At 32.4% G+C, this 27,510-nt stretch overlaps 1 protein-coding gene across 2 annotated transcripts in view; it reads left to right on the top strand.

Annotated features, from left to right (window-relative positions):
* Positions 1 to 27,510, top strand: part of LOC106622154 (G-protein coupled receptor dmsr-1) — a 255,903-nt gene that overhangs the window by 27,269 nt on the left and 201,124 nt on the right. Inside the window, exon 1 of one of the 2 annotated variants that reach the window (XM_070108721.1) lies at positions 24,968 to 25,495. The exons of the other annotated variant lie outside the window; for it this stretch is intronic. The gene's annotated coding sequence lies outside the window, so the exon portion shown is untranslated. Of the gene's footprint in view, positions 1 to 24,967; positions 25,496 to 27,510 lie in introns of those variants that run through there. 2 annotated transcript variants of the gene reach the window in all.

Genomic DNA, 27,510 nt, shown 5'->3' with positions numbered 1-27,510 from the left:
TTTATGAATCAAATTAATTTCTAAAAGGTGTCAATCCTTACAAGAAATACCAAAATCCATTAAAATAAATTGTAAGTGTTCATAAAAGTCTTTATTTTGTTACTAATAAAAAGTTATTTGGCATATTTCTTGAATTTAAAATTTTAGATAAGTGGCAACTTTTTGAAAAAAAAAACATTTTTAATTTGTATTCAAGTTTTCAGGGGGTACTATTCGTCTAACATATAATTTGAATGTAGAATTTTGAAACGGGTGACAACCCTTTCGAACATATATATCTGGGATAAGTCTTTCCTAAACTTTTCTAATTCGACATATATATTGATGCATTTCATTTTCATTTATAAATTTAATTAAATAAATAATTTGAAAGAGTTGACAGCTCCCAATTATGCTTCGCACTTCCGCCCTACCTTTAGTCTCTGTCGGCAGGCTCCTGCTGACTCCCACTAACCTATCACCCCTAGTGACGGTAAGCCATGTGCTCTCTGTTTTTCTATCAGCCTTTTCAGGGGACGGTTTCGTCAGCCCAAGTGGTGGCGTCCCACCCGAGATACTGCCCATTTCCTCGTCCTGTTTTATGTTATTATTTCTTATTTGTATGCATGTGTTTAAGGGCCAGGGCTGCCTGACACTATACACAATAACTTAAAGCTGACAAGGTGGGAAGATACTCTGACACCTGCCAGGCTTTTAACGAAACAGAGGCAGCCTTGACAATAACCCATCAGCCATTTCTGCAGAATAGCTCGACCACCAGCGCAGGGTTCGTCAATTCGTCGTAATGCGGAGGACCTTGCATGTCAGTTAGAGTTAAGAGTATGCAACGAGCTGAAGCGAATCTGCTCCCAATCTCAAAATGGCAATAGCTTAAATATAATACTATACTCACAAATATGTATCCTTAAGTACAAGTAATGGCAACACTTTTCGACAGGCAGGTGAAAAAAATCAAATCGGTTATTGTTAATCAAGTCTGTGTAAAATCTCTCGATTGAAAATGACCACTTTTTGGTCAAACTAAATTTAACATCCCTAATGCTTTTGCTGCCAACTTCAAAAATTTTTCTTTCAAGTTTTTGCGCGGCCAGACAAAATATATGTTAAATAACTGAGCTTGACCCTTTAGACTTACATATATACATACACGTATAGTTATGTAGTTATACAATCTAATGCTTGTATAACATTATGTAAACATTTTTGATTTACTTTAGTAGGTCGGATATTAAAAGATTAAAGTGGACTTTGAAGTTTTTGCATTGCTCCAGGGAAGGCTTAAAACCAAAAAAAGCAAAAACATAACAATCAAACAAAAAAACGTTATCTTTGGCTGCACCGAAGCTACAATACCTTTCAGAGGTGCATTTTTAATAGCACCGAGGAGTAAAAAAATATCTTTATCCTGATTTTAATCGGTAAGTTTATATAAGGCAGCTACAGGTGTGTGCTATGATGGTCCGATCTGAACAATTTCTTCGTAGATTGCATTATTGGTTAAGACACTAAACCATAGAAAATTTATTGAAGATAACTCGTCGAATGAATAAGCTTTCTATACAAGCAAATTTCTGATCGTTCGGTTTTGATAGCAGCTATATGCTATCTTGCTTCAATATCAGCAGCTCATCCGACAAATCAGCAGCATTTTTGGTGAGAAAATGACGTGTATTTCTGATCGATATCTCAAAAACTGCGGGACTAGTTAACGTATATACAGACAGACAGATGGACATGGCTTAATCGACGTCGTCTCGTCACGCTGATAATTTAGGTATATACTTCATAGGGTAGCCGACGTTTCCTTCTGGGTGTTATTAACTTAATCGCAAACTTTATATACCCTGTTCAGGGTATAAAAAAGCAACTGAAAATATGCCCACTCGTGCTCGGTATTTATTATGATAAATAAATGTATTTTGGTCAAGGGTTTGTTTACAACCGTATACTTGTATATAAATATGTACGCATAGCATAACTATGTACTCATAAAACGTATGTGTCTAGCCGAAAGATTACATGCTCGAGTAGATTTAGGTCCGTATAATTTTAGAATGCAAAATGGCAGAAAAAATGCCTAATTTGTAAGTATTTTAAATTGGCTTACTTATAAAAAAATCTAAAAGCATTAAACAAATTTAAATTTTTTTATCATAAACCATTAATCGAAACTGGCTGACTGACTAGCTGGATTACACTCAACATTTCAATTCAATTCCTCACAGATTATAGATTAATGTGCGGTTTTCGCTATGTCAAACTGAATGACGATGAATTGACAATAAATGAATTTTGATACTTCAAGTCTTAAATTGAGTTGGCAATCTCATAATTTTTCGCACTAAGTTGCAAATTTCGGCCAAGTAAATGTTCGCCAGTTGTTTGGTGCCAGGATCAACCATAAGACCTAACTTAATACAAAAGTGTGTAGGCATCACAAAAATATGGAAAAGGACATTTGTTGTGAAATTTGACCGGCAATATGACAGTATCATGACACGACTGCGACAAAAAGCGCAAATGTTTCTATTTTTATGAAAACAGATAAGCACAAAAAATTCTTTCTGACAACCGATTGTCACGATTTTAACGAAAAATGTTTTCTGCTACTAAAGCCTCTCAGAATTTTTGCCCATCCTTATCATCCAAGTGTGTCAATTTCTTGTGCTTAGGTCTCATTTTGAATTTCTGTTCAAAGTGAGATGTCTTTATGTAATTAAATTCTTGTGACAGCGACAAAAAATGTCAAACGCTTACGGGAATGTATATATGTATATATATGTAAGTATGTAGAGACCTATGTGTTGTATTAAAGTCAAGCAGTGAATTGCGTCAAAGTCGTAAACTTAATTAACAATAGTCAGCGTGAGAAAGTAAAGTATTAACAGCATGTAATGTAATTAAATTAATTCTTTTAAAATAAACAAAAATTAAACTTACTGCAAGCTGGGAGTACATATTAAGAAATAGTTCAGGTCTGTTCCAATATGCCAAATTACTCGTAGCATATGCCGACTAAAGTCAATAGGTAAATTTGCGCCAGTCTCATAAATTTATTCGAGACTCGACGTTGTGGTGAGAATTTGTTCAGATTTTATATGGAAATCAAAATATCTCATACAACCAATTCGATATAAGTTTTTTTTTACTAAATTTTATCACAGGAAATATTAATTTATATGTCGGATTTTTACCGTGATTTCGTATACTTTGAATTTCGAGTAAGTCACATTTATTTGTATTATTTTAGTGAAATTTGTGAATAGAACAGCGTTACAATCGGGGTATAATGGAAATTTCTTTGCTGTTAGGCTTCTCGGTAGTATGAAAACTACTCCACGAGTTACGTAATGTTCTTTCGATGGAACCATGGCTAAAGCTTGAACGTATCAGACAGGCTTAAAAGATTGAATCACTTTAATGATAACCACAGTTTATTAGACAATTTAATGTTTTATTATTCATTCATATGTAGTTGCCACCGATATCGCTATTCTTATCACAGCGATCATAGAACTTTTTGATAGCAGTTGCTTCTTGCTTTGTAATGGAACTCTGTCTCGAAGATCTTCATCGTCGCTAAATTTTTGTCCAGTGAGCTTTCTATTGAGTCATACAATATCTGTTGCGCAGAACTGACGAATACGGTGCATATGGAAGCTATTCGAAGCTTAATTCGTGCAATTTTGTCACTTGTTCTGACACAGCATATCGATTGATTGTGACTTCATGCTGCATCCCTGAATTTTTGTTTAAATATTTATGAGTGATACATAGGTCTAATACATGAGGTTTTTCTTCCGTCGATATCTTTAGAGTGTAAACCGTTGTGATCATTTAGTTAAGTTAAAGTAAATTCATTTAGCAGTCTTCTAAAAAATTTTTATAGATACTTTTATATTTTGATCTCCTTTCCGACGAATAAAATGCACTGGGTACGTCAGCTTCAACGAGTTTGTCTGCAATTTAGCAAAACACTTACGAAAATGGCTGCCACACTTCGCGCGGAACCCTTATAACGCTTTTACCGATTATTTTCCAAATACCAAGTACTCGAATTGCTATATGTATTTCACGCACTAATAATCGTCCGACAGCTGTGAAATTTTTTCCTGTTTCTCTTGAACGTTAGGTTTGACTACAAAATCTATGGATGCAATTCTTATAGCTCTCACTCATAAGAATGATACTATCTTTTTAGACTGCCTGCTGAATGAGATCTGTTCAGCTTCCTCTTTCTAGCATATTTTTTATGTAAAAATAGTTTTGTTTGAATCGTGAAAAGGAATTTTCTAAACATATAATATACAGCGCCGTCTAGCGTTAATATTTTCACACAAATAAATTTCGTGTCATATTAAAATTAGCGGCTAAAAATCCAATTTATCAAGCCTCTTTCGCTTATTTCAATCGTTTTTATTTTTATTTATTAAATTTTGGTTAAATTAATGTCACATTCAGCTCAGCGGCTTTCTGTTTTCACTCCATTTTATTTATAAATTTCAAGAGCTTCTATTTACTTCCTTTGATATGTTTCTATGTTGATGTATATAATTAAAAATTGCAACTCAAATCTTTACATTGAACTTTTTGGTTGAATAATTTCAATCGTTAAATTGCTACTCAAATATTTTTTTATGAAGCTTAGTTTACCAATCAGCTGTGTTGGTAAATATTTCATATGCGTTATAGAGCTCCACATTTGCGATATACGCAGTTAAATATAGCACTAGATATATTCGAAAAGCGAGCGAAGCAATCAAAGGGTGAAAAGCTTATTGCATTTCATACAATTATTTTTACTTGTATGTGTTTGTGTGTGTGCATGTAATTGAAGTGAATAGGTAATAGGAGCTTGTGCACACATATGCAAATATTTGTAGATGTTTACGTAATTGCTATAAATGGAAAATTTTAATATAAATACTGCATACATTTGCTCTGGGCCATTATTATACACATTTGACTAGCTGCTTTCGAAAGTACATCCAGTTGTTATAAATCTAAAAATGAAAGCATAAAAAATAGCAAAATTCTGAAATTCTAAACCTCGCCTTTCTTATATCGGACTGACATATATATGTATGTATATCAGGTAATACTTGAAATATGAGATACGTGCATCAAGCAACATATTTCCTAAATATTTCATTTGCGTGATTTTTCATATTCAGAATATGATTTTATATTACTTTATCAATAAATAAAAAATTAGCAGCTGCCAGCCCCCCCTAAATTGTAATCATTCCTAGACCGCTTTAGTTTGATGCGCTTATTGCAACATTATTATTTATATTTATCAATATAACTAAGCAATAGTTTGAAAAAAGTGGCAACTTTCCTAAAAACATAACTTCTTAAATCATTTTATTATTGTACAAATTAATTTCTTTTCCTACCACTTTTATAATATTAAAGCTCTTTAACAGGTGGCAAGCCTATTACAGTTGTTTTCAACGCTCAGTCCAACTCAACTTATTTAGTTTGATGCTAATATTTTTATATTCTACTTATATTTTATATAATTTTTTTTTTAAGTTTTAAAAAGGTGGCAATCCTTCTGAAAGAAATAATTTAAACTGTAAACGTTCTTAAACTTGTTTAGTTTTGAAAAATTCGTTTTACCTAATAACTATCTAAAAAATTAAAATTTAGAAAAAATCTTAAACACAGTTCAGTTGTTGCGCTTATTTTAATATTCTTATGAATGTAAGTGTTTCAAAATGAAGTTCAAAAGTTTATAAAAGATGGCAACCCAGCGAAAATGGTCAACTGTTCGCATTCCTAAATATCTTTAATTTGATGCCCATATTATAGGCATTTCTTTCACGCAAAAATTTAATAAAAATAAAATTTACAAACAAGTGGCAACCCTCCTCAAATTTTCGACAGTAAATTTTTTTAAATTCGTTTGGTTTGTTGTCCATATTGTAATATTTTTATCAATGTGATGGAATAAAAAGTTTAAAATTGATGGCAACTCTACTAAAATATTGAGTTGTCATTCTTAAGTTTTTTAGTTTGTTATTCATATTGTAAGAATTTTTTCTCCTTTAAATTTAATAAAATGAAAATTTCTAAATAGACAGCATCATTTTTCTAGTTATTTTTTAACAATGCGAGTATCGCCCCGACCTATAAAAAATATTTAATTCAGGCATATATCATATATCATAACAAAAGATTGTTGTTCAGAGCTTGGCCAGAGACTTATCGTCTCAGCTACCATTGAGGTATGTTGGGATACGGTTGATAGAAAAAATATTAAATATAGATTTCAAATACCTAATAAAAAGGAAGTATCCTCCATGTCTCGGCTTTGAAATGTATCACCTTAAATAGCATAGAGTTCTGTGTACTTTCTTCTTTCTCTTTTACGTTAATTTTCGTTCTCCATTTGAATGTAATACGTATATCGTGTTCATGCTCATATTTTTATTCACCGTTATTATATTTTACCTACTCCTATTTGTTAGCCTCGACGTTTTAATCTCACCGACGATGTATTATGCATGTTTGCTGAGCTGCTCGTTCATTGTATTTGTATGTCTGCATTACGCTTACATACGAGTATATGCTTTGCTTATTTTTCTTAAAAAATATTTAATTTCCTAAAAGAAGCAGCTTTGAGCTGCAGGCAAAGAATAATCCAACATTGTTCAGTTGATCAATGAAATAAATATGCCATTTGTTGCTGCTTGAAGGAAATAAAGAGCAGAGAGTTCAAGAATTAACTGTAATAAAAATAAAATGTTTTCCTTCCGAAGAAGTAGATGACTAAAGGAACAGAAGGTGACATCCTATATTTCTGTGAAATGTCAGCTTATAAAAATGAGTACCAGAGGTTATGATTGAGCATAAATCTTTTTGTCGATTTCAAATGCAAAAGGACTGAGAGCCGATGGAAACTTCTCTCATATGTATGGGCTCTCCTTTTTCCCAACTTGTGAGATCAAGTTAGTCTACAAAATGCATTATGAGATATTATGTAAAGGGTCTACCAACAAGAACGACATGATGTTAAAATGAAAAAAAAACGCTCCAATTTGGTCAAAATGGGTTCTATTCTTTTTTCAGTTATGCAGATAATTGTATGCCAGCCAAATGGCTACCATGGCTCTGTTTACATATCTCCACCCGTTTACGATAATTTTCGATGACCCGGTGCAGCTGAAATTTCGTCTATAGTGCGCTGTCTTCGAGCTGTTTGAGCATTGCTGGTTGATTAGCATAAGCCTTTAATTTAATATACCCCCAAAGAAAATAATGTAAAGGCGTTAAAACCACGCAAACGGCCATTTGACTGAGCCATTTCTCGTAATTAACGAGTCACGAAACTTTGTACGCAATGTGCCCATGTTTAGACGAGAAACATGAGACGGCGCACCATCTTATAAGAAATAGAGATCGTCCGCGTCGCTTTCATCAAATTCTGAAGGAAAAAGTCGGTCAATATCGTGTTTAAACGTTCTCTATTGTTGGTAACGGCATTTCCTGTCTTATTTCGATTGAAATAATGCCCAATGATGCCGTCATACCACAATCCACACCAAACGGTAAATTTTTTGGGATGCAATTGCTTTCCTGAACCACACGAAGATTTGACTCACCCCAATGGCGACAATTTTGTTTGTTGATGAAGCCATTAAGCCAGCAATGGGTCTCACCTGAACAAATGAGTTTTCGTTGAACATGAATTTGTGAATTTTTTTGGAGAACAAGATTCGTAAACAATTTCCAAGCGTTGTATCAAAGTGAAAGGTAACATAATGAAATGGCAAGCCTTACTGAAAACACTGACAAAATTTGAGACAAATCCGTCAACAAACATGGTCGCCACTGAGCTGTCAAAATTACGTCTAACTTATTGGTGGACGCTGTAATTACTTCTATTATTATTGCAAGAACTCGGAACCTATTCTGAAATATATAAATTCATAGTCCATATACATATGTATAACCGAAGATATAAGTTTAATATATACAAGGTGCAATTCAAAAGTTTCAGGACTTTTATTAAAAAACGAATATTATTTGTTTTTTTTTGAAAAATTTATTGTTCGGCTTTAAAATAGTCTCCTTCCGCCTGAATACAACGTTTGTCAAGTTCAAGAAGGTTATCGAATGATTTTTTTAGGTCATTTGTCGGTATAGCGTTGAGGATGGCGGTCGTCGCCTTTTGGATGGCATCAACGTCAGCATAGCGGTTTCCTTTCATGGCCAGATATAGTTTTCCGAACAAATAAAGATTGGAGGGTGCCATATCAGGCGAATAGGGTAAATGGTTGTTGATATGATATGAATGCGATTTTTGGTCAAATTGAATGTTGAATTCTGAGGTCTTTTTCGTGTTGTTTCAAAGTGTGCGGGACAAATCGAGCACAAACCTTTCTGAGGCCCAAATTTTTCGTCAAAATAATAAGCGATGATTTCGGCTCTTTTTTAATGAATTCACGCACAATTTACGTGTTTTTTTCGTTCACAACATCTTTTGGCCGGCCCGAACGTTCGTCGTCTTCCAAGTCTTCCCGTCCCTCTTGAAAACGTTTAAACCACTCGTGAATACGGCTACGGGATAGACAATCATCGCCATGAACTTGTTTCATCATTTGATGAGTTTTTAAAAAAGTTTTACCAAATTTAAAACAAAACTTAATGTTGGCTCTTTGTTCGATGCTCATTTTCCGACCGACACTACAAATGTAATGTCACATGTAGCGCGATATCTCAGCTGTTATATAAGTCAGTTGTTATATAAATTTTATACGACAACACTGAAGAATACACAATTGAGGGATAACAATCTCAGACAGATGGCGCCACTAGAAGCCGCGTTGTTTAAAAAGTCCTGGAACTTTTGGGATTTTCTAACCGAACCTTAATTAAACCATAAATATTCAAAAAAAGTGGAAACGTTCGTAATCTCTCTAACTCGTATCCAAAAACCAGGATCTTTGTCCCCAGTTAATTGATTTCCATTCTCTTCTCCATAACGAACTCAAAACACACTCTAATGCAAGTTGAGCCTTCATTTTGAAGTCCGCAAAAGTACAAAATACCCATCCACAGTTTGTTTAAGTAGCCAATAAATGTGTCTCGTTCTTTTTCGCAAGGCTCAACATTTTGTATGGCAACATTCTATTTCAACAAATAATTTATTGACGCATATTTTTTCGCCCAAATTATTAGGTCATGCGGTCATAAGTTAGTGGTGTCGATTAAATGCTGTTGGCAAACAGCAAATTTACGTCAAGAAATATTCCTAAATATGTGTTCATAAACAAACAAAAATAAACAGTTCTAAAAATGCGCATAACAAGAAATAAACCCTGCAGGAATATCGAAGTTCTTCGTAATGATAACTTTATCTGCTTCAGTACGCTTGGAGCACAGAAGTGTGAGACGGTTGAACAACTTATCGGTTTTTCGATGTATTATCAGTCCTTCATGGTCTAACCAAAGATGTGGCCTTTTTTTAAATTATTTGCGCGTCATTATATAGTAATGATCCGGCCGTTGTTAGGTCCTTGCGCTGAAACGTACCGTGTAAATAGTGGTGTCATAGCTTACGTCAATCTCAATCTGATCATTTTGGTTCATTGATTTGTAGTTCATTTACAACTTTAGCTGAGATCCTCTTAGTTGAGCCTGAATTTTCCGAAACCTTAAACCATATACGAGCGATGATATTTAGTAAGACCTGGTGGAATAGTACATACATACAAGTATATGGAATAGCACACCAATCCAATGTAATACGAAATAAATAATAACTATTGGAATCAACAGCCGGTTCTACGCAACCGAAATGAATAGAAAATATTATATTTTTTTATTTATATTTTATATTATACATCAGTGAGGATCATTAGGGAAATAATTTACGTTTGTCTAACTCCAATAGATGTAGAGGTGAGATATTCGTGAGTTTTAATTCGAGGTGCATATTCCAGACAACGAATATACCGCTGGAGAGACAGAAGAGCTCTTGAACGAATCTGCTTGCTGCTGAGCGCGAATAAAAGCACAAACTATCTTAGAATTATTAACAAATCTTGTTAATCTGTTTGAGTCTGTCCAGCAGTGGTTAATTTTATTACCAATAAACTGGCACTAAAGCTTAAGATCGCACATAAAAGCTTCAAACTTGAGAAACTGCCTATCATGTACATTGTAGTGTATACATGGAGAAAAATTGAACAGAGAGTTTGCTTAAAACTTTGTGTTTCTAATGAAATCATGTCTACGGAATCTTTGAAATTGTTACAGAAATGTTTTGGATAGTTTACTTTTCAAACACAACTATTCAAGTGGCACGAAGCATTCAGTGAAGGTCTAGAAGTCATCGAAAACTTATCGTCCGTCCACCTTTTTTAGTGACGATAATATCGAAAATATTAAATAAACAGTGTTTAAATCATATATCAGAGAGAGTGCAGAAAATCTCAATATCTCTTATGGATATTTTAGTTAATGTTTTGGGTACAAAGTCTGCCATACAAACTGAACGATCGGAATCGAGTGCTTGTATGTATAACTTATTCATTTGACGAGATAACTACAAGAAATTTGGCATGGGTTATTGTCTAAGCTAACGGTGCAATCTCTAAGCTCTTGCAAGGAATCTTTTGTATTAGTGAAAGGTATTATAGCTTCGGTGCAAGCAAAATTAACGTTTTTTCTTGATTTTTTTTTGTCAGTCCGGGTCCGTGATGATATGTAGCTCAAACTTGACTTTCGGGTGAAATCGCCGATATATATATATACCTGTACATCTGGTATCACGATAAGCTTTTGGTTAGTTTGGTAAATGCGTATGAAGCGTGAATGCACCACAGTGTCGCAGAAGTCAGACAACAGCGGAAAGAGAGCTTAATAGTACACTATTCTTAATGTGCTGACATTAAGATGTCTTTTTTACGCCGAATAATTTTATCGAAAGAGTTGAACGGTAGCTTTTTCGAATAACTTGATCTTCCTTCTAAGCTTACTCACACAGCTTTGTTTGATTCTTTTAGAGGCATATTATGAGTTTGGCTACTACCTACTGGGTACCTTCAATAGTCAGTTTGTAAAGCGCATAAAGCGTATAAAATGTGTCGCACTACTCGTCGTTTATTTATTTTGTTATTTTTTCGTGACACTTTTTTTATGCTTCCATTCTTTTTGCGTTTTCCTTGACCTTTGTTATCTTTTTGTCATATTTTTTCGTTTTAATTAGCCTCACGGCAATAGAAACACACCCTGTAACAACAAAAAAAAAAACTACATACCTGAAAAACCTGCGGAGTAAGCTAACCACAATAAAATGCTATATACAAATACAAGCACATATACATATTAAAAAACATAAATATATTTTTTGTTTGCTATAATAAAGTTCGGCAAAAGCTGCCACTTGTGCACACACACATGTTATATAAACAGGTTTGTGTATGTAAGGCATACAACGCAAATGAAGCCACTTTTTTATGCAGTTTACCAAAAATGCAACAATAACAACAACCTAAAATTTTTTTTCTCCCTCAACAGCGCTATAAAAATATGAAAGTGATTGTGCCTACATATACATATACACATATATTTCCATACATATTTATATGTGTGCCTGTCTTTCTGTTCTGGCTACTAATTGATGCGCTTGGTCACTTGGTCAGCCGTGTCATGCGGCTATCATATGTATTCCCCTCGGGGGTTAATCACAAAGTTGCCCTTCTCGAATAATTTTTTTCTTCCTCTTATTTCTTTTTGCCGTTAATTTGATTCCGCTTGCTGAAACCATGACAAACAAACTTTTTGCTACAATATCAACAGCCAGTTGTGCGGCGTAATAATATTTTATTATATTATAATGCGCAGAGACTGCCGAGTGGCTGACAAGTGGCTCTTGCCACGTCGTTCATGCGTTTATTTTAAATGTCATTGTCATTGTAGTTTAATACATGAAAACTGTCGTATAACTTTATTTAATGCTATATAAGTAATTTATGTTTTAAGTCGAAACATTCAACGTTGTTGCAACACAGTCTAACAAAATTGCCTTAAGCAAAATAGTTAAGACATCATGCTGCAAAACTTGATATATTTACATTTTTTTCGTTTTCAATTACAAGTAATACGTAGGACCTTATAATCTTGTTATCCCGTTTTATCTCAGCGCTCAAACCATTTGGTGTGCTCAATGAAACCACTTATATCTGTTATGCATACAACCATTCAAGGTTTAGTGCATGCTGAGTTCCAAGTATTTTGTATCCAGTTTGTGAAAGAACACAGAGAAAATGGAAAAACGTTTCTTTATTCCCTTCTACCTTGCAGCTGCGGCAAATATTGTTATAAGGCAGGTCCATTTTTAACGCATGCTCTCCAAAAAGCCAGTGCCCCCTTTATAGTAGCTCTAAGTCTGTATATAATAATTCCTGGACTTAAACGGCAGGTTGTTGGTGCTCTTTCTGTCATATAATATTTGGGCCATAACTGCTTTGTAATCTTGCAGCTTGTTATTGAATTTCATTTGCTCTGAGCTATTTGTTCAAAATTCCTTTGATCGTTCTCAGCGGGCATGGTATTGACTCCGCCTTGGATTCGTGTAAACAGGCTCTTAGCGTTGTCGACTTGGGAACCCAAATTATGGAGTTGACCCGCCAGCGAGCCAGCCGACATCACAACGGTTCCGCAAACCTATAGCCTTGCATATTTGGTGAAGACCCCATAAAATAGTATATGCTGTCGTTTAATAGACCCTACAGCTTTTGACAGCCTATTCTGTTTTGCACAGGTTTTCTACACCAGTGTAATACAACTGATTGCTTTTTCAATCTTTCTTCGATGTTTGGTTGCCAGAATTTTCTAACCAAGATAAGGTCTTGATACAATCAGGTAACATTAGGTGAATGTGTTTCACTGAGAGGTCACCACAAAGTTATATTTTCACATTCCCGATCGATAGCAATACTACTTTTTTGGTGAAATCTTTAAGATAAGATAAGGATAATACGGAAATATATAGATAGCGGCAGGTAAACAGAGATATTTTAAATAAATGCTTAGTACTCAAAAAATCATGGAAGACAGTAAACTAACTCAGTACTTGGAAAAAAATATATATATAATATAATATATAGAGAGAGAGAGAGAGAGTGCAGCTAGTTCTTACAGCACAGTTTTCTATCGACCCTGTGTTATACTAAATGGACGTGGAATTTCATCGAACTAAATTTCGATAAATAAAATTTTATAGAAAAAAATGATCTTCGAGAAATTAGATTTTCATATTATTTAAATAATAAGACAGCCAGCTTAACTTAATTTAATCCTGAACAAAGTATATTAAGTTTCACACTCAGAAGAATTCGTTGAAGAGCCTTAAAGTATATATACATATGTATATAAATGATCAGCATAACGAGCTTAGTCATTGTGCGTCTTTTATACGCGAACTTGTTCTCCAGCTTTTGAGATGGCAGTCCGAAACTTTGCCCATGTCCTTTTATTCCTAAGAAGATGGTCATTTGTCAGAATCGTCGATATCGGACCACTATACATACTAAGCATAGGTACATGCAGCTGTCATACAAACTGACCGCTCGAAATCAAGATATTGTGTGGAAAACTTTATTTTACGAGATAACAAAATTTAGCACATTTTCTGAACATAATATTTAGATTTGTTCACTATAGCATATAGCTGCCATACAAACTGACCAATCAAAATCACGATAAGGATATTTTATTACCCGTTTATGCTATAAGAAATGCACCTGTGAAGGTATTAGAGATAAGCTTCAACTCACCTGTACACTCAATCATTCGCATTGTTATTATTTTAACGGCATCTCATTCAACAAACTTTAAAAAGTTCCATTAGCTTATTGTATCATCTTCAGTTAAATACCTGGTTATCTTAGTTCATTTAAGCTATTACCAAGTTAAATTACATTTTGTGCTGAAAGCAAATACTAGAATAATTACTCGGAGATCAAAGCAGTGAAAACTAATGAAATGATAGCTCACCAGTGTAAGCGTTTTATCAGCACAAAGTGTATGAATAACAAAACTTGCATGTCATTAAAGCTTAACGAATGCCAACCCATTTGCCGCGCTACCATTATCTTTGATTATTTTAGGGTTTCGCAGGTATTATAGAACAATTAGTAGTTTTATGAGACAATGCTTTTGATATAAAAATTAACATTACACAAATCAAATATATAATTAATCATAGTAAAATTAATAATTTTGTTTGAAATAGTAGTAATAAGACGTCAAAATGTTCAAATAATTCTTTGATAATAACAACTATTGTCCAAGCTTTTGCCCAACTTTGGCTTCGGTTGTCTACGTGACTCAGCTGTCAACAATTATGCTATTTCATATGCCAAGATGTTGTTAAATTTACGTAATTTTACAACTAATAACTAAATATTTGATTTAAAAACTCATTCCAGTCTCGCCTCTCTCCTGCGAAACCCGCTAAAGTAAGCGCTCTTACGACCGCTAATCAAAAAGCACTTGAAACTAAGACGAAACTATGGCAGTAACTTAAGGCAAAGTATTTAACTAGCATTTTTATACAAATATACACTTTGCTACTGGCAACAACAGTATTTTAGCACATACATACAAATATCACGTATACGCCTAGGTAGAGTATGTAACGTAAAACCAGCAAGCGACGTGGCAAAAATGTTGCGTGATGGAAATTACCAAAATGAAATGCGCACATTTGTGCATACATGCATATGTATATATGTACATATATATTTATATGTAAACACTATATACCATATATATTTATAATATACACGTAACTGCAGTTTATGTACTCGCATTTTGACTTTTGTTCATCAAAACTTTTCATTCATTTAACATAAAGAATCCGGAATTGTGGCGCAGGAGTTTGCAGTCTAAAAGCAGTGCTAAAATGATTCAAAAGTTGCCACGAAATCCCAAAATGGTTTAAAGAAGCCACAAAAGTTTTAAACGTCCAATGTCCCTTCTTTGTAATTTCTTTTTCTATTCTCCTAATTTGCGTTAAGTTCAAAAAATAATACGTTTCCTTAAACTTGCTATACTAGGTTTTTTTTTTAGTTTTTCCTTCCATAAAAATCTTCTCAACGGTTAGCTTGGGTAATTTGTAAACCAATTTCACATATTTTCGGCATTAAGCTATATATATATATATCCAATATTATACATTCAGTCAATTTTGCTAAGGTATCTTACTTATTTGCCGATATACTTAAGTGACATATAGTCAGTCGATAGTTCGAAAATCTTTGTATTAGTTATATGGCGGCTAAAAAAATTATTGACCCGATACAACCCATTTTTGACATATAGACATATTATTATCGGTAAAAGATTATCTTCGAATTTCTGTAATATTATATATCTCACAGAATGACCGATATTTTCGATAAACTGTTCGCTGTAGGAACTGGGGTCCACATATTCAGTATCGGGAGGCTTGAATAGCCTTAAAAAGAATTAGTTGGAATTTAAAATTGTGTTATATGAGAAGTAGGCGTGGTTGAAATCCGATTTCGCCCATTTTTGCACTGAATAGGAATAGTAAAGATAATATTACATACCAAATATGGTCGATATCAGTCGAGTAGGTCCAGAGATATGGGTTTTCACCGGAATGTGGGAGGTGCCACGCCCATCGTCCAATTTCGACCCCTGCTCTTATAAGGTACTCTTGTATCATCCTAGTTGTAAAATTTTATGTCTCTGGCGTATTTATTTATTGATTTATCGTGCATTTGGGAGTTTTTAACAGAATCGCTATATGGGGAGTGGGTGGAGTTATCACCCGATTACATCCATTTTTACAGTGTCGATAGAGGTGCTTAAGGCTTATCTTGGAAATTTGGTTTTTGTGCCTTAAGTGGTTTAGGAGCTATGCGCATCAAACTTGTTAGATGGCGGGCCACGCCCGTTTTTAAAAAGTTTTAGCGTACAAGTGCCTCTTGCTACTGTGACCTCATGTACCAAATTACAGTTCTGTATCTTAATTTAGTGCTTAGTTATGATTTTCGTTGTGCAGTTTAGAATCAGGTTTCAAAGTTTTCAAAGATAAGAGCCTGGGGAATATTTTTATTTCCGGTGGTCAACTGTAAGTTTGAAAATTTTTATCTATGATGTAAATGGGGCTAGCATAACTTTTGAACCGATACTACCCAATTTAGGCATATTATCAGGTAAATATACTATCAGAATTTTCTTAATATATCCCACAGATTGACTGAAAACTTAAACCTAGGCGAGAGGTCCACATATTCCATAGCTGTGACCTGGAAATGTTATAGCCCGATTTCGACAACTCTTGGACGTGAGATCGCACACCTTGTAGGCACTAATAGTTGTGGAAAATTTTGTTTCAATGGGTGCTTCATTTGTATACTGTAAAGCGAAAGAGTTAGATGTAATTAAAAATTGCGTTATATGGGGAGTGGGCATGGTTATCAGGATTTTATCCATTTTCACAGAATACAAGGTTAGACAGACTTGTTCCCAGCAAGTTTGGTCTATTTAGCGTTTGTGGAGGACTTTAGAAGGCAAAACCAAGCGCACTTTTTAAAAGCTTCCATAGATGCTCCTCTCTTCAGCTATCCGTTCCACCCAACTAAAGTTTGATATCATAATTTTCGCCTTAGCTATAGTCTTCTCCACATTTTCACTTAACGGCATTTTGTGAGTTTGTGCTCATCTGCAATATGAAACTTTCTGGGGAGGCAAAGAACACGCATACCAAGTGTCGTCACAATGTTCCAATTTTTACTCAAGTTATGACTTGCACACAAGGGCGGATGAACGGACAGGCAGTCACCTCAATTTCAACTCGTCTCGTCATCCCTATCATTATATATATGTATGTGTATAACTCTATATTTATCTCTATTAGTATTAAGTTTTATAGACAACCGTAAGCTGAACAAAACTATCATATTCTGTAGCAATATTTTGCGAGAGTACTAGTGGCAACACTCTAAGAAATATGTTTAACTTGTAGCTTTACTAAACATAAAAAAAAGTTTTAATACAAATGGTCTTTTGACTTGATCTGCTACAAAAATAACATGAAAGAGCAATAATTTAATTAGTTGTCAAATATTTGACATTTTATATATGAATGGATTGATAAAAGTAATAAATATGTAGCATTTATAGGTTTAAAAATACTTATATCTTTCCATCTTTAAATTTTTATTTTGAATAAGGTTGCCATCTGAGTAAAAGCCAATATTAGTTCTTATAATCTATAATAGTAATCGTATGGAAGACTTAATGTTTTACAAAAAACTTGCACACGAAATGTTTTAATAAATTGACTAATGCGAAAGTTACTCTAATTAGCTTACAGTTGGATACACATCATAAAATCCGTTGGGAACTATAATAAAAGTAAGCAAAGCGAATGAAATAATACAGTAAGTAAAGTGCGAAAAGTTTCTTCTTTAATTTCTTCACTTTGGGCAATGAATAACAAAGCTACTTTAATTTGAATAACAAAACCAACATTTACACTTTGTATGTCCATTTTGGCAAATTCTCACGACGCCACAAAGAGCGGCAAACTTTCGTGTGAGCACGATAAGCGTTCAACGTCCGTCGAGCAGCTGCCACTCGAGCACGCACGTTTGCTTCTTCGTTGAAAGGCGGAAGTTATGGCGGCAAAGGGTGGCTGTGCGAAAGACCCTTTGAATGGAGTTGTGGAGACAACAAAAATTAAATAGCAACGGCAACAATTGTATAAGGAAATTCGACTTTCAGTGTCACTGATGCTAGCCAACACGAATCGTGTAGTGGCAGCTGTGGTTTTGCTGTCGGCCTTTGCGAAGCGACTTTCAAGAACGAATCAAAGTGATTCAAATAAAGACATTTTTTTTTTGTTTGTTAATATATTGCTATTTATTAAATATACCTATTTAAAGCCTAGTAATATAATCTGAAATCTAAATAAAACTAGACCTGATCCCGCTACGTTGCTCTTTAGAAGGCTGGTAGAACTTTTCCTTTTAAGCAGGTTTGACTACAGAATAAAGCAGATAATTTTAAAGAAAATTGCTAATAATGCCTAAATTTCTCATATTGACCTTTCACTTTGCGTGTTTAATCATTCGGCTAAAAAAGTGTAGTATGCTTTTGGCGTTAGAATAATTATTTAACGCTGAATTAAAGACTTGTTCACTTGCCATTAAATTCAATATTTGTAAAAATGTTACACAATTTTCATTGCTCTAAGCTTCAACATATTTCATACAGTGAGAATTTACATTCATTTTGTAAAGAATTGTGCATATTACATATTTTTCAGATTTACCAAGGGTTATAAAACTACAAACTTGAATAAAAAAATTAAGAAAAAATTCGAGCCACTCCAGGATGAGCGGAAAAAGTTGTATATTAATGAAAGTTTTTTTGAGACAAAAAAAAAACAAAATGTCTAACTTCAAAAAATAACGATTTTGGTTAAAAAACAACGATTATCTTGAAGAATTGATCATATCTAATTTTCTGCTGTATTTTTTCAAAAGTTCATTTAAAACCAAATATTTAAAAAAAAGGTACCTAAAAGCATATGCCTAAAAAAGTTATGGCTATTTAAAAATATAAAAGCCGTTTTTTGAAAAATTCATAGCCTTTTTTGGGTTTGATAAAAAATTTGAAAAAATTCTCAAAAATGTTGAAGAGAATAGAAAAATTTCGGCGAAATCTAAAGGGGTCGGATTTAAAAGTGGTCGATTTGGCGTGGAATGCCCCATATATTATATATAAATGATCAGGATGGCGAGACGAGTTCAACCCCGAGCAACTATATGTCTTTTCGTGCGTGCAAGCGATAACTTGAATAAATATTTTCATGAAACTTCGTGCATCTTTTTAGTATTTCTTTAAACACTGTAAAAATTGATAAAATCAGATAATAACCACGCCCACTCGCCATATAAGGGTTATGTTGAAAGCTACTAAATGCGATGACTCACTGAATAAATGCGTCATAAGCATTAAATTTCACAACCAAGATGGTGGGGAGGAGCTTTTTAGGAGCAGGTTTAAATATTATACAATGGATGTTGCACCGCCCATTTGTAAGTAAAATCCTATATCTCTAGAAGTACTAAACCCCGTTCTATCAAAGTTGGTGTGTGAAACATTCCTATCGTACACTGTGAAAATGAGCGCAAAGTTTTCTCAATGAACTACTCTCTGTCAAATTGGAAGAGACTAGAGGCTTTTAAGATAATTGCAATTCCCACAACAGCCGGTTCTACGAAATCGGAATTGGCACGTATTTTATCCGGCGCAGAGCTATTAATAAAAAAACAAAGCAAGAACAAACGATAACTTCGGTTGCACCGAAGCTATAATATCCTTCACAGCTGCATTTTTTATAGCATACAGAGGTATGAAAAGATCTTTATCTTGATTTTGATCGATCAGTTTATATGGCAGCCATATGCTATAGTGGTCCGATCTGAATAATTTTTTCGGATATTGCATTATTGCCTTAAACAATATATATTCATGCCAAATATCTTTAAGATCGTTCAGTTTTTATGGCAGCTATATGCAATAATGGTTCGTTATCGTAGACTCCGATAAAAGAGGAGCTTCTTGGTGAGAAAAGAACGTGTCGAAAATTTCTGGTCGATATCTCAAAAACTGAGCGACCATTTTATATATATATTTAGACGGGCATGGCTAAACCGACTCGACTCAATCGACTGATCATTTATTTATATACATATTTTTATATAATTTTCGACGTTGTCTTTTTGGGTGCTACAAACATCATGGCAAACTTAACATACTCTGTTTAGGGAATCAAAAATAAATAAATGCTGAATTTAGATGCAGGAATTGGTTCTCAAACTGGGTAGATAACCTTCATATTGACTTATGTCTTGCCTTTGTGGTACAAGCCCCTTCGAAAACCAAAGCAAAATATAAATTGAAAAACTTTAACCCTTATGTTAGTAACCAACTTTACCGACCTCTTTTAGCATCCGATCTCAGTATTATTATTATTATTTTGTTTATTTTATTTTTTAGAAAAAAAATTTTCTTCAAATATTAATAGTCAGTGACAATTTAAGGAAAAAAAAATAACAACGTAGAATAAACAAAAAAATTAAAAAAATGAACTAAAAAACGACGATTTGAGAGCTTAAAATGAAATATTGAATTTTTTTTAAGTTATTTACACAAATACACCGCGGTGGGTACCCGGGTACCCGGTTACTAACATAAGGGTTAAGCACACAGGACAAAACCGGTGAACCGTGGATGAGTTGAAAGGTGCGAATTATTATTAATATTATTCCATAAGCAGGCGTAAAATTATTCGCGTTTTTCGAATTGTTAATTAAATCGCATTAATAGAATAAAGTAGTATTGTATTGGCGACTGTCACCTTATGGCACACTCCGTAGTAGCCAAAACAATGGGTGCATGACCTGATTCAAGCTGGCGTAGATATTTCTGGAAATAACTACGCTTTTATGTGATTTTATCAATTGATGAACCCCTGCTTGTCAAAGACAATAGTGTACACCATGACAATGCAAATTGAGTTAATTAACTTGGCGCTTTATTATTGCTAAAAATATGTAAGCGAGTAAATTAATTACTCATGACAGATTAGTAATACGTGTGAAGCTTAGTAAGTCGATGACCTCAACCTTACTCAACTCGGAGACAAATTCTGTCGTTTGTACACAATTGCGAACCAATTCATCAAATCAAAAGTTTTGAGTCTTCGGCATTAGTATATTAGAAAAAGGTGATCGTAATAGGCCCTCCCTAGTACCAAAAATAGTGATTATAACAGTATTTTTTTACAACCAGAGTTGGTAAAATGGCTTGGGAGAAAACGTTAAGGTAAAATAAATATTATATGAAAACAATTTTTATCCAGTTTTTTTTTTTTAATGTCATACGAATTTCTATTATGGCATACAACTGACATGAATTTATGTTTTTTTCTTTTAATTTTTATTTTAATTATTATTTGAAGAAACAAATTTCAGCAAATATTTTTTGAATGCCTTCACAATCTTTTCACACTATGTTTAAAAACTCTAGCTAATTTCTTATTAATTGATAATTCAATTAAGTTTGAAAAACGTGTCACTATTTCGATTTTTCTCAAGATCGATTGTAAAAAATTTTATATTTCCAGCTTTAAGCCTTTTTAAAGCACTTTAATAATAAATTTTTTAAACAAATGGCAACCAAATTCAAAGGTCTTTATTAGGAATTCTTTTAAAATTTGTTAAACTCGTTGACAAAATTTTAATTTTTGATTAATTTCATCAATTTAGTTTAAAGAAAAAAACAAGTGTCTACGCTTCTAAAAATTAAAAAAAAAAATTCAAGTGTGAATCTTATGCAACTTCTTTAGATTTATTTTGAATAACACTATTTAAGCTTGAACTTTTGAGCAGGTGGCAACGAATAACAGAAATTATTTTAACAGAAGTTCTTTTAAAATTTCAGCTATTTGATCAAGTTAATTTACAATAGAATTAACTGGCAATCCCTCTTTAAATTGTTATAACGTTACTCATTGTTGAAAAAATCTGCGACTGAAATATTTTTATAGCTTTCATTAAATAACTCGATGTTCATACTATAATTTCATAGTTTTCGTTTTATTTTATTTTAATGTAAACAAGTGGCAACCCGTCGTAAAATATTTTTCAACTGTATACTTAATTAAACCTGTTTAGCTTGATATTTAATTAAATCCTTGAAATAAACATATTAAACAGGTGGCAACCTTTTTCAAAAATATTTTTAATTTTAAGTTTATTCAGTTTGATCTCAATCTTGTGATGTTATTAACTTATCAGATTTTAACTGAACTGCAAACCGTAGATGCCATCTTTTCGAAAACTTTAAATATTGTTATACATATATATATATATATATGTATATGGTATATCTCTAATACTACGTCTAACTGCCAAAAAAAGTATTCCAACTTTGTCAGCTTTCACTACGGTAGCTTTCTTTTTACTGCGAACAAGTAAGAATCAAGGTTTAATCCATCGATTTTACCATCGTGCTTTAAGATTCTTCACTTCAAAATACGCCATCTTTCGATCTACTATATTTTAACGAACTATCGACACTGAATTGTTAACTGAACAAAGTTATTATGTATGCAAACATTTTCAAAATTCAATAGAAACAATTTACCACAGTAGTGGGCAAAATTGTTGCTATGAAATGTTTATAGAATTCCATTCATTCATTTCAGAATTCCCGTTTCACATTATTCATTACATAATTTTCCATTTGTAATTAAACGAAAGTTTACTGCTGCGAAGTATTTATATTCAATACCCAAACACAAACACACAGCCACAAAGGCTAACTCACATGTAGCCGCATAAGCTTATTGTGAAAACGCTCTTAACAATTTCGCCTGGCAATAGACAAAACAAATCTAGTTCCTCATAACTCACTCAACACATTTGCGTCTTGCTTTTTGAATGGCGAAACACCAACGCACACACACACTCAGGCCACCTTGCCCCCGCGCAGAACAGATCAACTCATTAGCACACATGCGGCACGCTGAAGTGGCAGCACTCTGAAGTGGTTGTCGGTTGCCTTGAAATGCTGCAAATATTTGTGTTTCGCTTGTAGTTGTTGCCGGATTTTTTACTTTCTGTTAACATGCCTTTTGTTGTTGTTGCTATTTTTTGTAGCATGTTTGTACACACATATTGCTCATTTTCGATAAGCGCTCGTTTGCGGCGCCTTGGCGGTGCGCTCAGCTGATTATGTTTTTATTTCTATAATCACAACAAACTTACATGGATGTCTAAATATATATACGTATATATATATGTGTGTGTGTATTATGTAGCCGGGCATGCAACACACGTGCAACAATTGCAAGTTTCGTGGCGCATGCGTCACATTGGAAATTCCAGTACTCCATTTGAAATACGTGGCAAGGCTGTTTTGTCCGAAAAATTCGGTAAGACTAAACAAAAGCAAGTATCCACATATATATATATATATGTTCGTGTGTAGTATGTGCCCAGTATCCAAATACTTGCGATGCAAACAGTGTGGCTTTAAGAAATGCAGCGCCAGCGCCAATGAAAGCAGTTAGCAAATTGAATTCGTTCCGAGCAGTACGCGAATTGGGCGCAAGGTGCCAAGGAGGGAGCAAGTGAACTCTCTTTAAACGCGTAAATTTTAAGTGAAAAAAAAACAAGTAAAAATTAAAACAAAAGCGAAACCGCTATTAAAGCGTAATTTATGAGTGATTACAAAAAATATTCTAAATCAATGAGCAGTGAGTGCATAAATTTTTTAAAAATATGTGGTTTATAAATTTTGTAAATGTGCGAGAAATGAATGGATGATAAGTATACAGAAACAATGTGCGCGATTTTTTTCAATTTATTGAAATTAAAATTTAGAAAAAAAAACCTTTATGAAACGTTTTTAAAATAAATTTGAAAATGCAACATTTTTAAATAAATTCGAAAATTAAAAAAAATATTTGGAAAATGATACAAAATAAATTTTAAAAAATATTAAATTAAAATACACTGAAAAATTATAAAAACAAAGTTAAATAAAAATCTATCGAATAAAAATATTCAGATTATTTTAATAAATTGTTATAATATAATATTGAAAAACAAAAAAATATGAAAAGTATATGTGAATTAAAAAAAGATCCTTATTAATAAATAAAAATTATATTTCATATATAAGGAGAAATATCAATAACTAAAATATAATAATAATAACTCAAAAAATAACTTAAATAAAACAAAACTGTTTAATAAGATATCAGAAAAAAATTTGAAGTAAAAAAAATTTTTTTTTTTTAAATTTTGAAAATTTTTTATTCAATAAGACACTATTAGCAAAAATACTTTTAAAACCTAATGAAAAATTATTAATATTTTTTTAAATAAAAATACCGATGGGAAAAATTATTTGGAGACCCATATTTAACAAAAAGATTTTAAATGCAATATTGAAATAAAACCTTTGAAAAAAAATTTGAAATTTAAAAAAACACTAAAATATGCAAAAAAATTCAAAATTATTAATCAAACACAAAATATTATTTATCGAAATATATTATATTATATAAATATATATGTATATACATATTAAAAAAAAAACTGAAAAATAAAACTAACTAAATAAAATAACTAACTGATGGGTAAAAGTATTTGTAGACTCATGTATAAGAAATGATTAAAATCATTCATTGAAATAAAATATTTGGAAAACTGCTGACAATTTAAAAAAATATTTAATGTTTCAAAAAATATTTTCAAAATTTTTATTAAAATAAAAAATATTAATTGCAAAAATTTATATGGATTAAATTAAATAAAAAAAATATTAACTGTTTACAAAAAAACAAACTAGGTTAAGAAAAATATTTAGAGACCAACATTACAATAAAATTATATTATCGAAAATTAAAAAAAAAAAAATTATAAACTATTTTAAAAACAATTATAAAGTCAAAAATATTAAGATAAAGTATTTCAGAAAAACTCTGAAATTTGAAAAAGTATGTTTTAAAAATTATAGATAAATAATAATTATACTATTTAAAAAAAAAAAGTTTAATATGCTGAAAAATAAAAACGAAATTAAATTGCAAATTTGTGATTAAAAATACTTATAAACCAATTAAAAAATAAAATTAAAATAAATTAAAAAAAAATAACTGAAAAATAGTAATTCAATATAAAAATTCAATACCAAATTAAATCTTATAAAATAAATTATAAATATTACTAAAACAAAAATATTTAAAAAACGCATATTTCCAAAAAAAATTTTAAATAGAAATTTTAAAATTGCATTAAAAAGATCTTACAAAAACAAAAATCACTTAAAAATATTATAACAATTTTTTTTATTAATATTAAATTAATCAAAATCAAAAATTATTTAAAAAAGATAATATTTTTTTCTGTTTAGCTTACCAACTTATCAAACTCTTAAAATAGTTAAAAAAAAAATAATAATAATAAAACTCAGCAAACAAGCTTTACGCCTCACTTCCTGAAAACCCGTGCAAATTTCTCTTTATGGTCATGCCTTGGCCCTCACATTCTCGTATGCAAATTATTTACTAACATCCGTTGTGCGTGGCATGAAAAATAGATTTTTATTAAAAATTCTCCCTTTCACTCCGTACTTGCGCTGTGCGCCTCAGCTTGTGTCGTTTGATGATTGCTGCCGAGTGCTGAGCGCGTGTTTCGGCAAAAAAGGAAAACATTTGTTGCAAAAATTTATTAAAAATTTATCGGTCCAACTGCTGGCTGCGCACTTCTATGCAATGCTGCCCTAATATTTTTGTAATAAAACATTTATGTGTGCTCTAAACTTGAATGCTGCTTACGGCGCTGCTCCGAGGCAGTAGCAGAGAGAAGTATTCTCCACTCGTCTACATGTGTGTGCAGTTGCCACTTTAAAGTTATTTGTGAGTATTTTTTTATTTAGCTTAGAAGCGAATGTGTTAATATTTTGTGCGCAATGAGGAAATGTATATAATTTGTGGGAGCATAAAGTGGCTGCGAATAAAAATAGTCTAAAAAATATGTGTAACAAAACCAAGAAAAAACGTTAACTTCGGTTGCACCGTTCACAAATACTAGAAATTTATTCCGACTGGCAGCAAATGGCAGCTATATGTTATATTGGTCCGATTTGAACAATTTCTTCGGATATTGTACCGTTGTTTTGCACAATAAACCATGCCAAATTTCATGCAGATATCTCGTCAAATAAAATTCCCTTACAAGGACTTGATTACAATCGTTCAGTTAGTATTACGATTGTTCAGTTGGTATGGCTGCTATATACTTTAGTGGCCCGCTATTGGCGGTTTCGACAAGTGAGCAACTTCTTGGTGAGAGAAAGACATGTGCAAAATTGCAAGTCGATATCTCAAAAACTGAGCGATTAGTTCGCGTATGTACAGACGACGGAGAGACGTACATGGCTAAATTCTTCTTGTGAATGTTACAAACATCGTAGCAAGTTTAATATATCCTGTTCAGAGTATAATATAAAATAAAACCCATTACTGTGAAATTTATACTCCGCTCTTTTGAAGGTTATGTGTAATTGTAAAACATATGTTTACAAATTGAGTCGTCAAATAGTAGTAATGCGGTTTCTCTGCCAGATCAAATATCAAATCTATGGAGCATACAATTGCTCATAAATATTAGCCAAGCGCCTAAATGTAAACCAACTCATGTTTATGTTACATGTTTTTCACTGTTTTTTTTTTGTTTTTGTAAAACAGAATGAGCACGAGTGCATCTGCTCTAAAACAACAGGCATTTGTATTTTCAAATGTTTATATTGCATATTTTTTGGCGCAGAAGCCTGAATTCAACAAAAAAACTAATACTCTACGGACTTTCTTGTACCATAATAATAAAACAGTAATAATAAGTTGGCAATAATAGTGAAGAGAGAATGAAACGACATTTTTTGCTTTTTGTAGTCACCGTTATTTGTATTACTAAAATGCTTTTTTTTTAAATGTAAATATAATTAATTAGTAAATGTTTGAATATTTAGAAAAACCAAATTATTTTATTTTAGTTTTAAAAACTTCTTAATAGTTTTTTTTTGGAAAATCCACCGATGTTCCGACAATTTAAGTTATTCAGAATTTTTGTTGCGAAAATTTGTTGTAAAAATTGGACCATGGGCCTGACACCGCCCACTTTTGGGCGAAATCCCATATATATTCAACCAACCATATCAATCGGCAAATATGTAAGAAATCTTACAGAAATTCAAAAAGAAGAATATAGAATATAATACTTTTCTATCATAACTTTTTCAGTATCCCCTATTAAACTGAATTACTCTGTAATTTGCAATTGTAAATGTGTCTGCATGTAAATAAATTGAAAAACTTTTAAACCCAATGTAAATGCATATGCAAACAAATAGTTTAAACGCCATAATTAGCGCCCACTTAAAATGGCGAAGGCATAGAAACAGCTGCCTAACGCTACCAAAAACATACATAGCTATTGTATAAATACTAGACATACGTACTGTGTATATGTGAAAGAACAAATTTTGCACTAGCAACGCCACAGCAATGAGCATATGCGTCATAACTGTACGAGTACTTAGAAAAATCTCGATTAAAATTTTTTTTTCGTTTTCTCTCAACGCGACTGAGGAAATGAAATGAAAAAGTGGAGAGAGATAAAAACTAAAATTGATTTAATATGTATATATATATATATAATTACTGAGCTTTTAATGGCCCAATGTCTACATTTTTTGGATAATTTACGTTCTGTTTATGGGCGAACATACCAAACTTTCTAACGGCACAGTGTAATATTTTCATAAAGTTTTTAAAATATTTATTTTATTGTAATTATTATTGTTATGCTCTCAATAGGGGCAATTAGTTTTGCTTGGAAGTTTATAATATCCAACAGGAAACGTTCGAGACCT

This window comes from Bactrocera oleae, chromosome 4 (genome assembly GCF_042242935.1).
Source record: "Bactrocera oleae isolate idBacOlea1 chromosome 4, idBacOlea1, whole genome shotgun sequence".
NCBI classification, from domain to species: Eukaryota; Metazoa; Arthropoda; class Insecta; order Diptera; family Tephritidae; genus Bactrocera; species Bactrocera oleae.
This window is presented reverse-complemented; position numbering and strand designations above follow the sequence as displayed.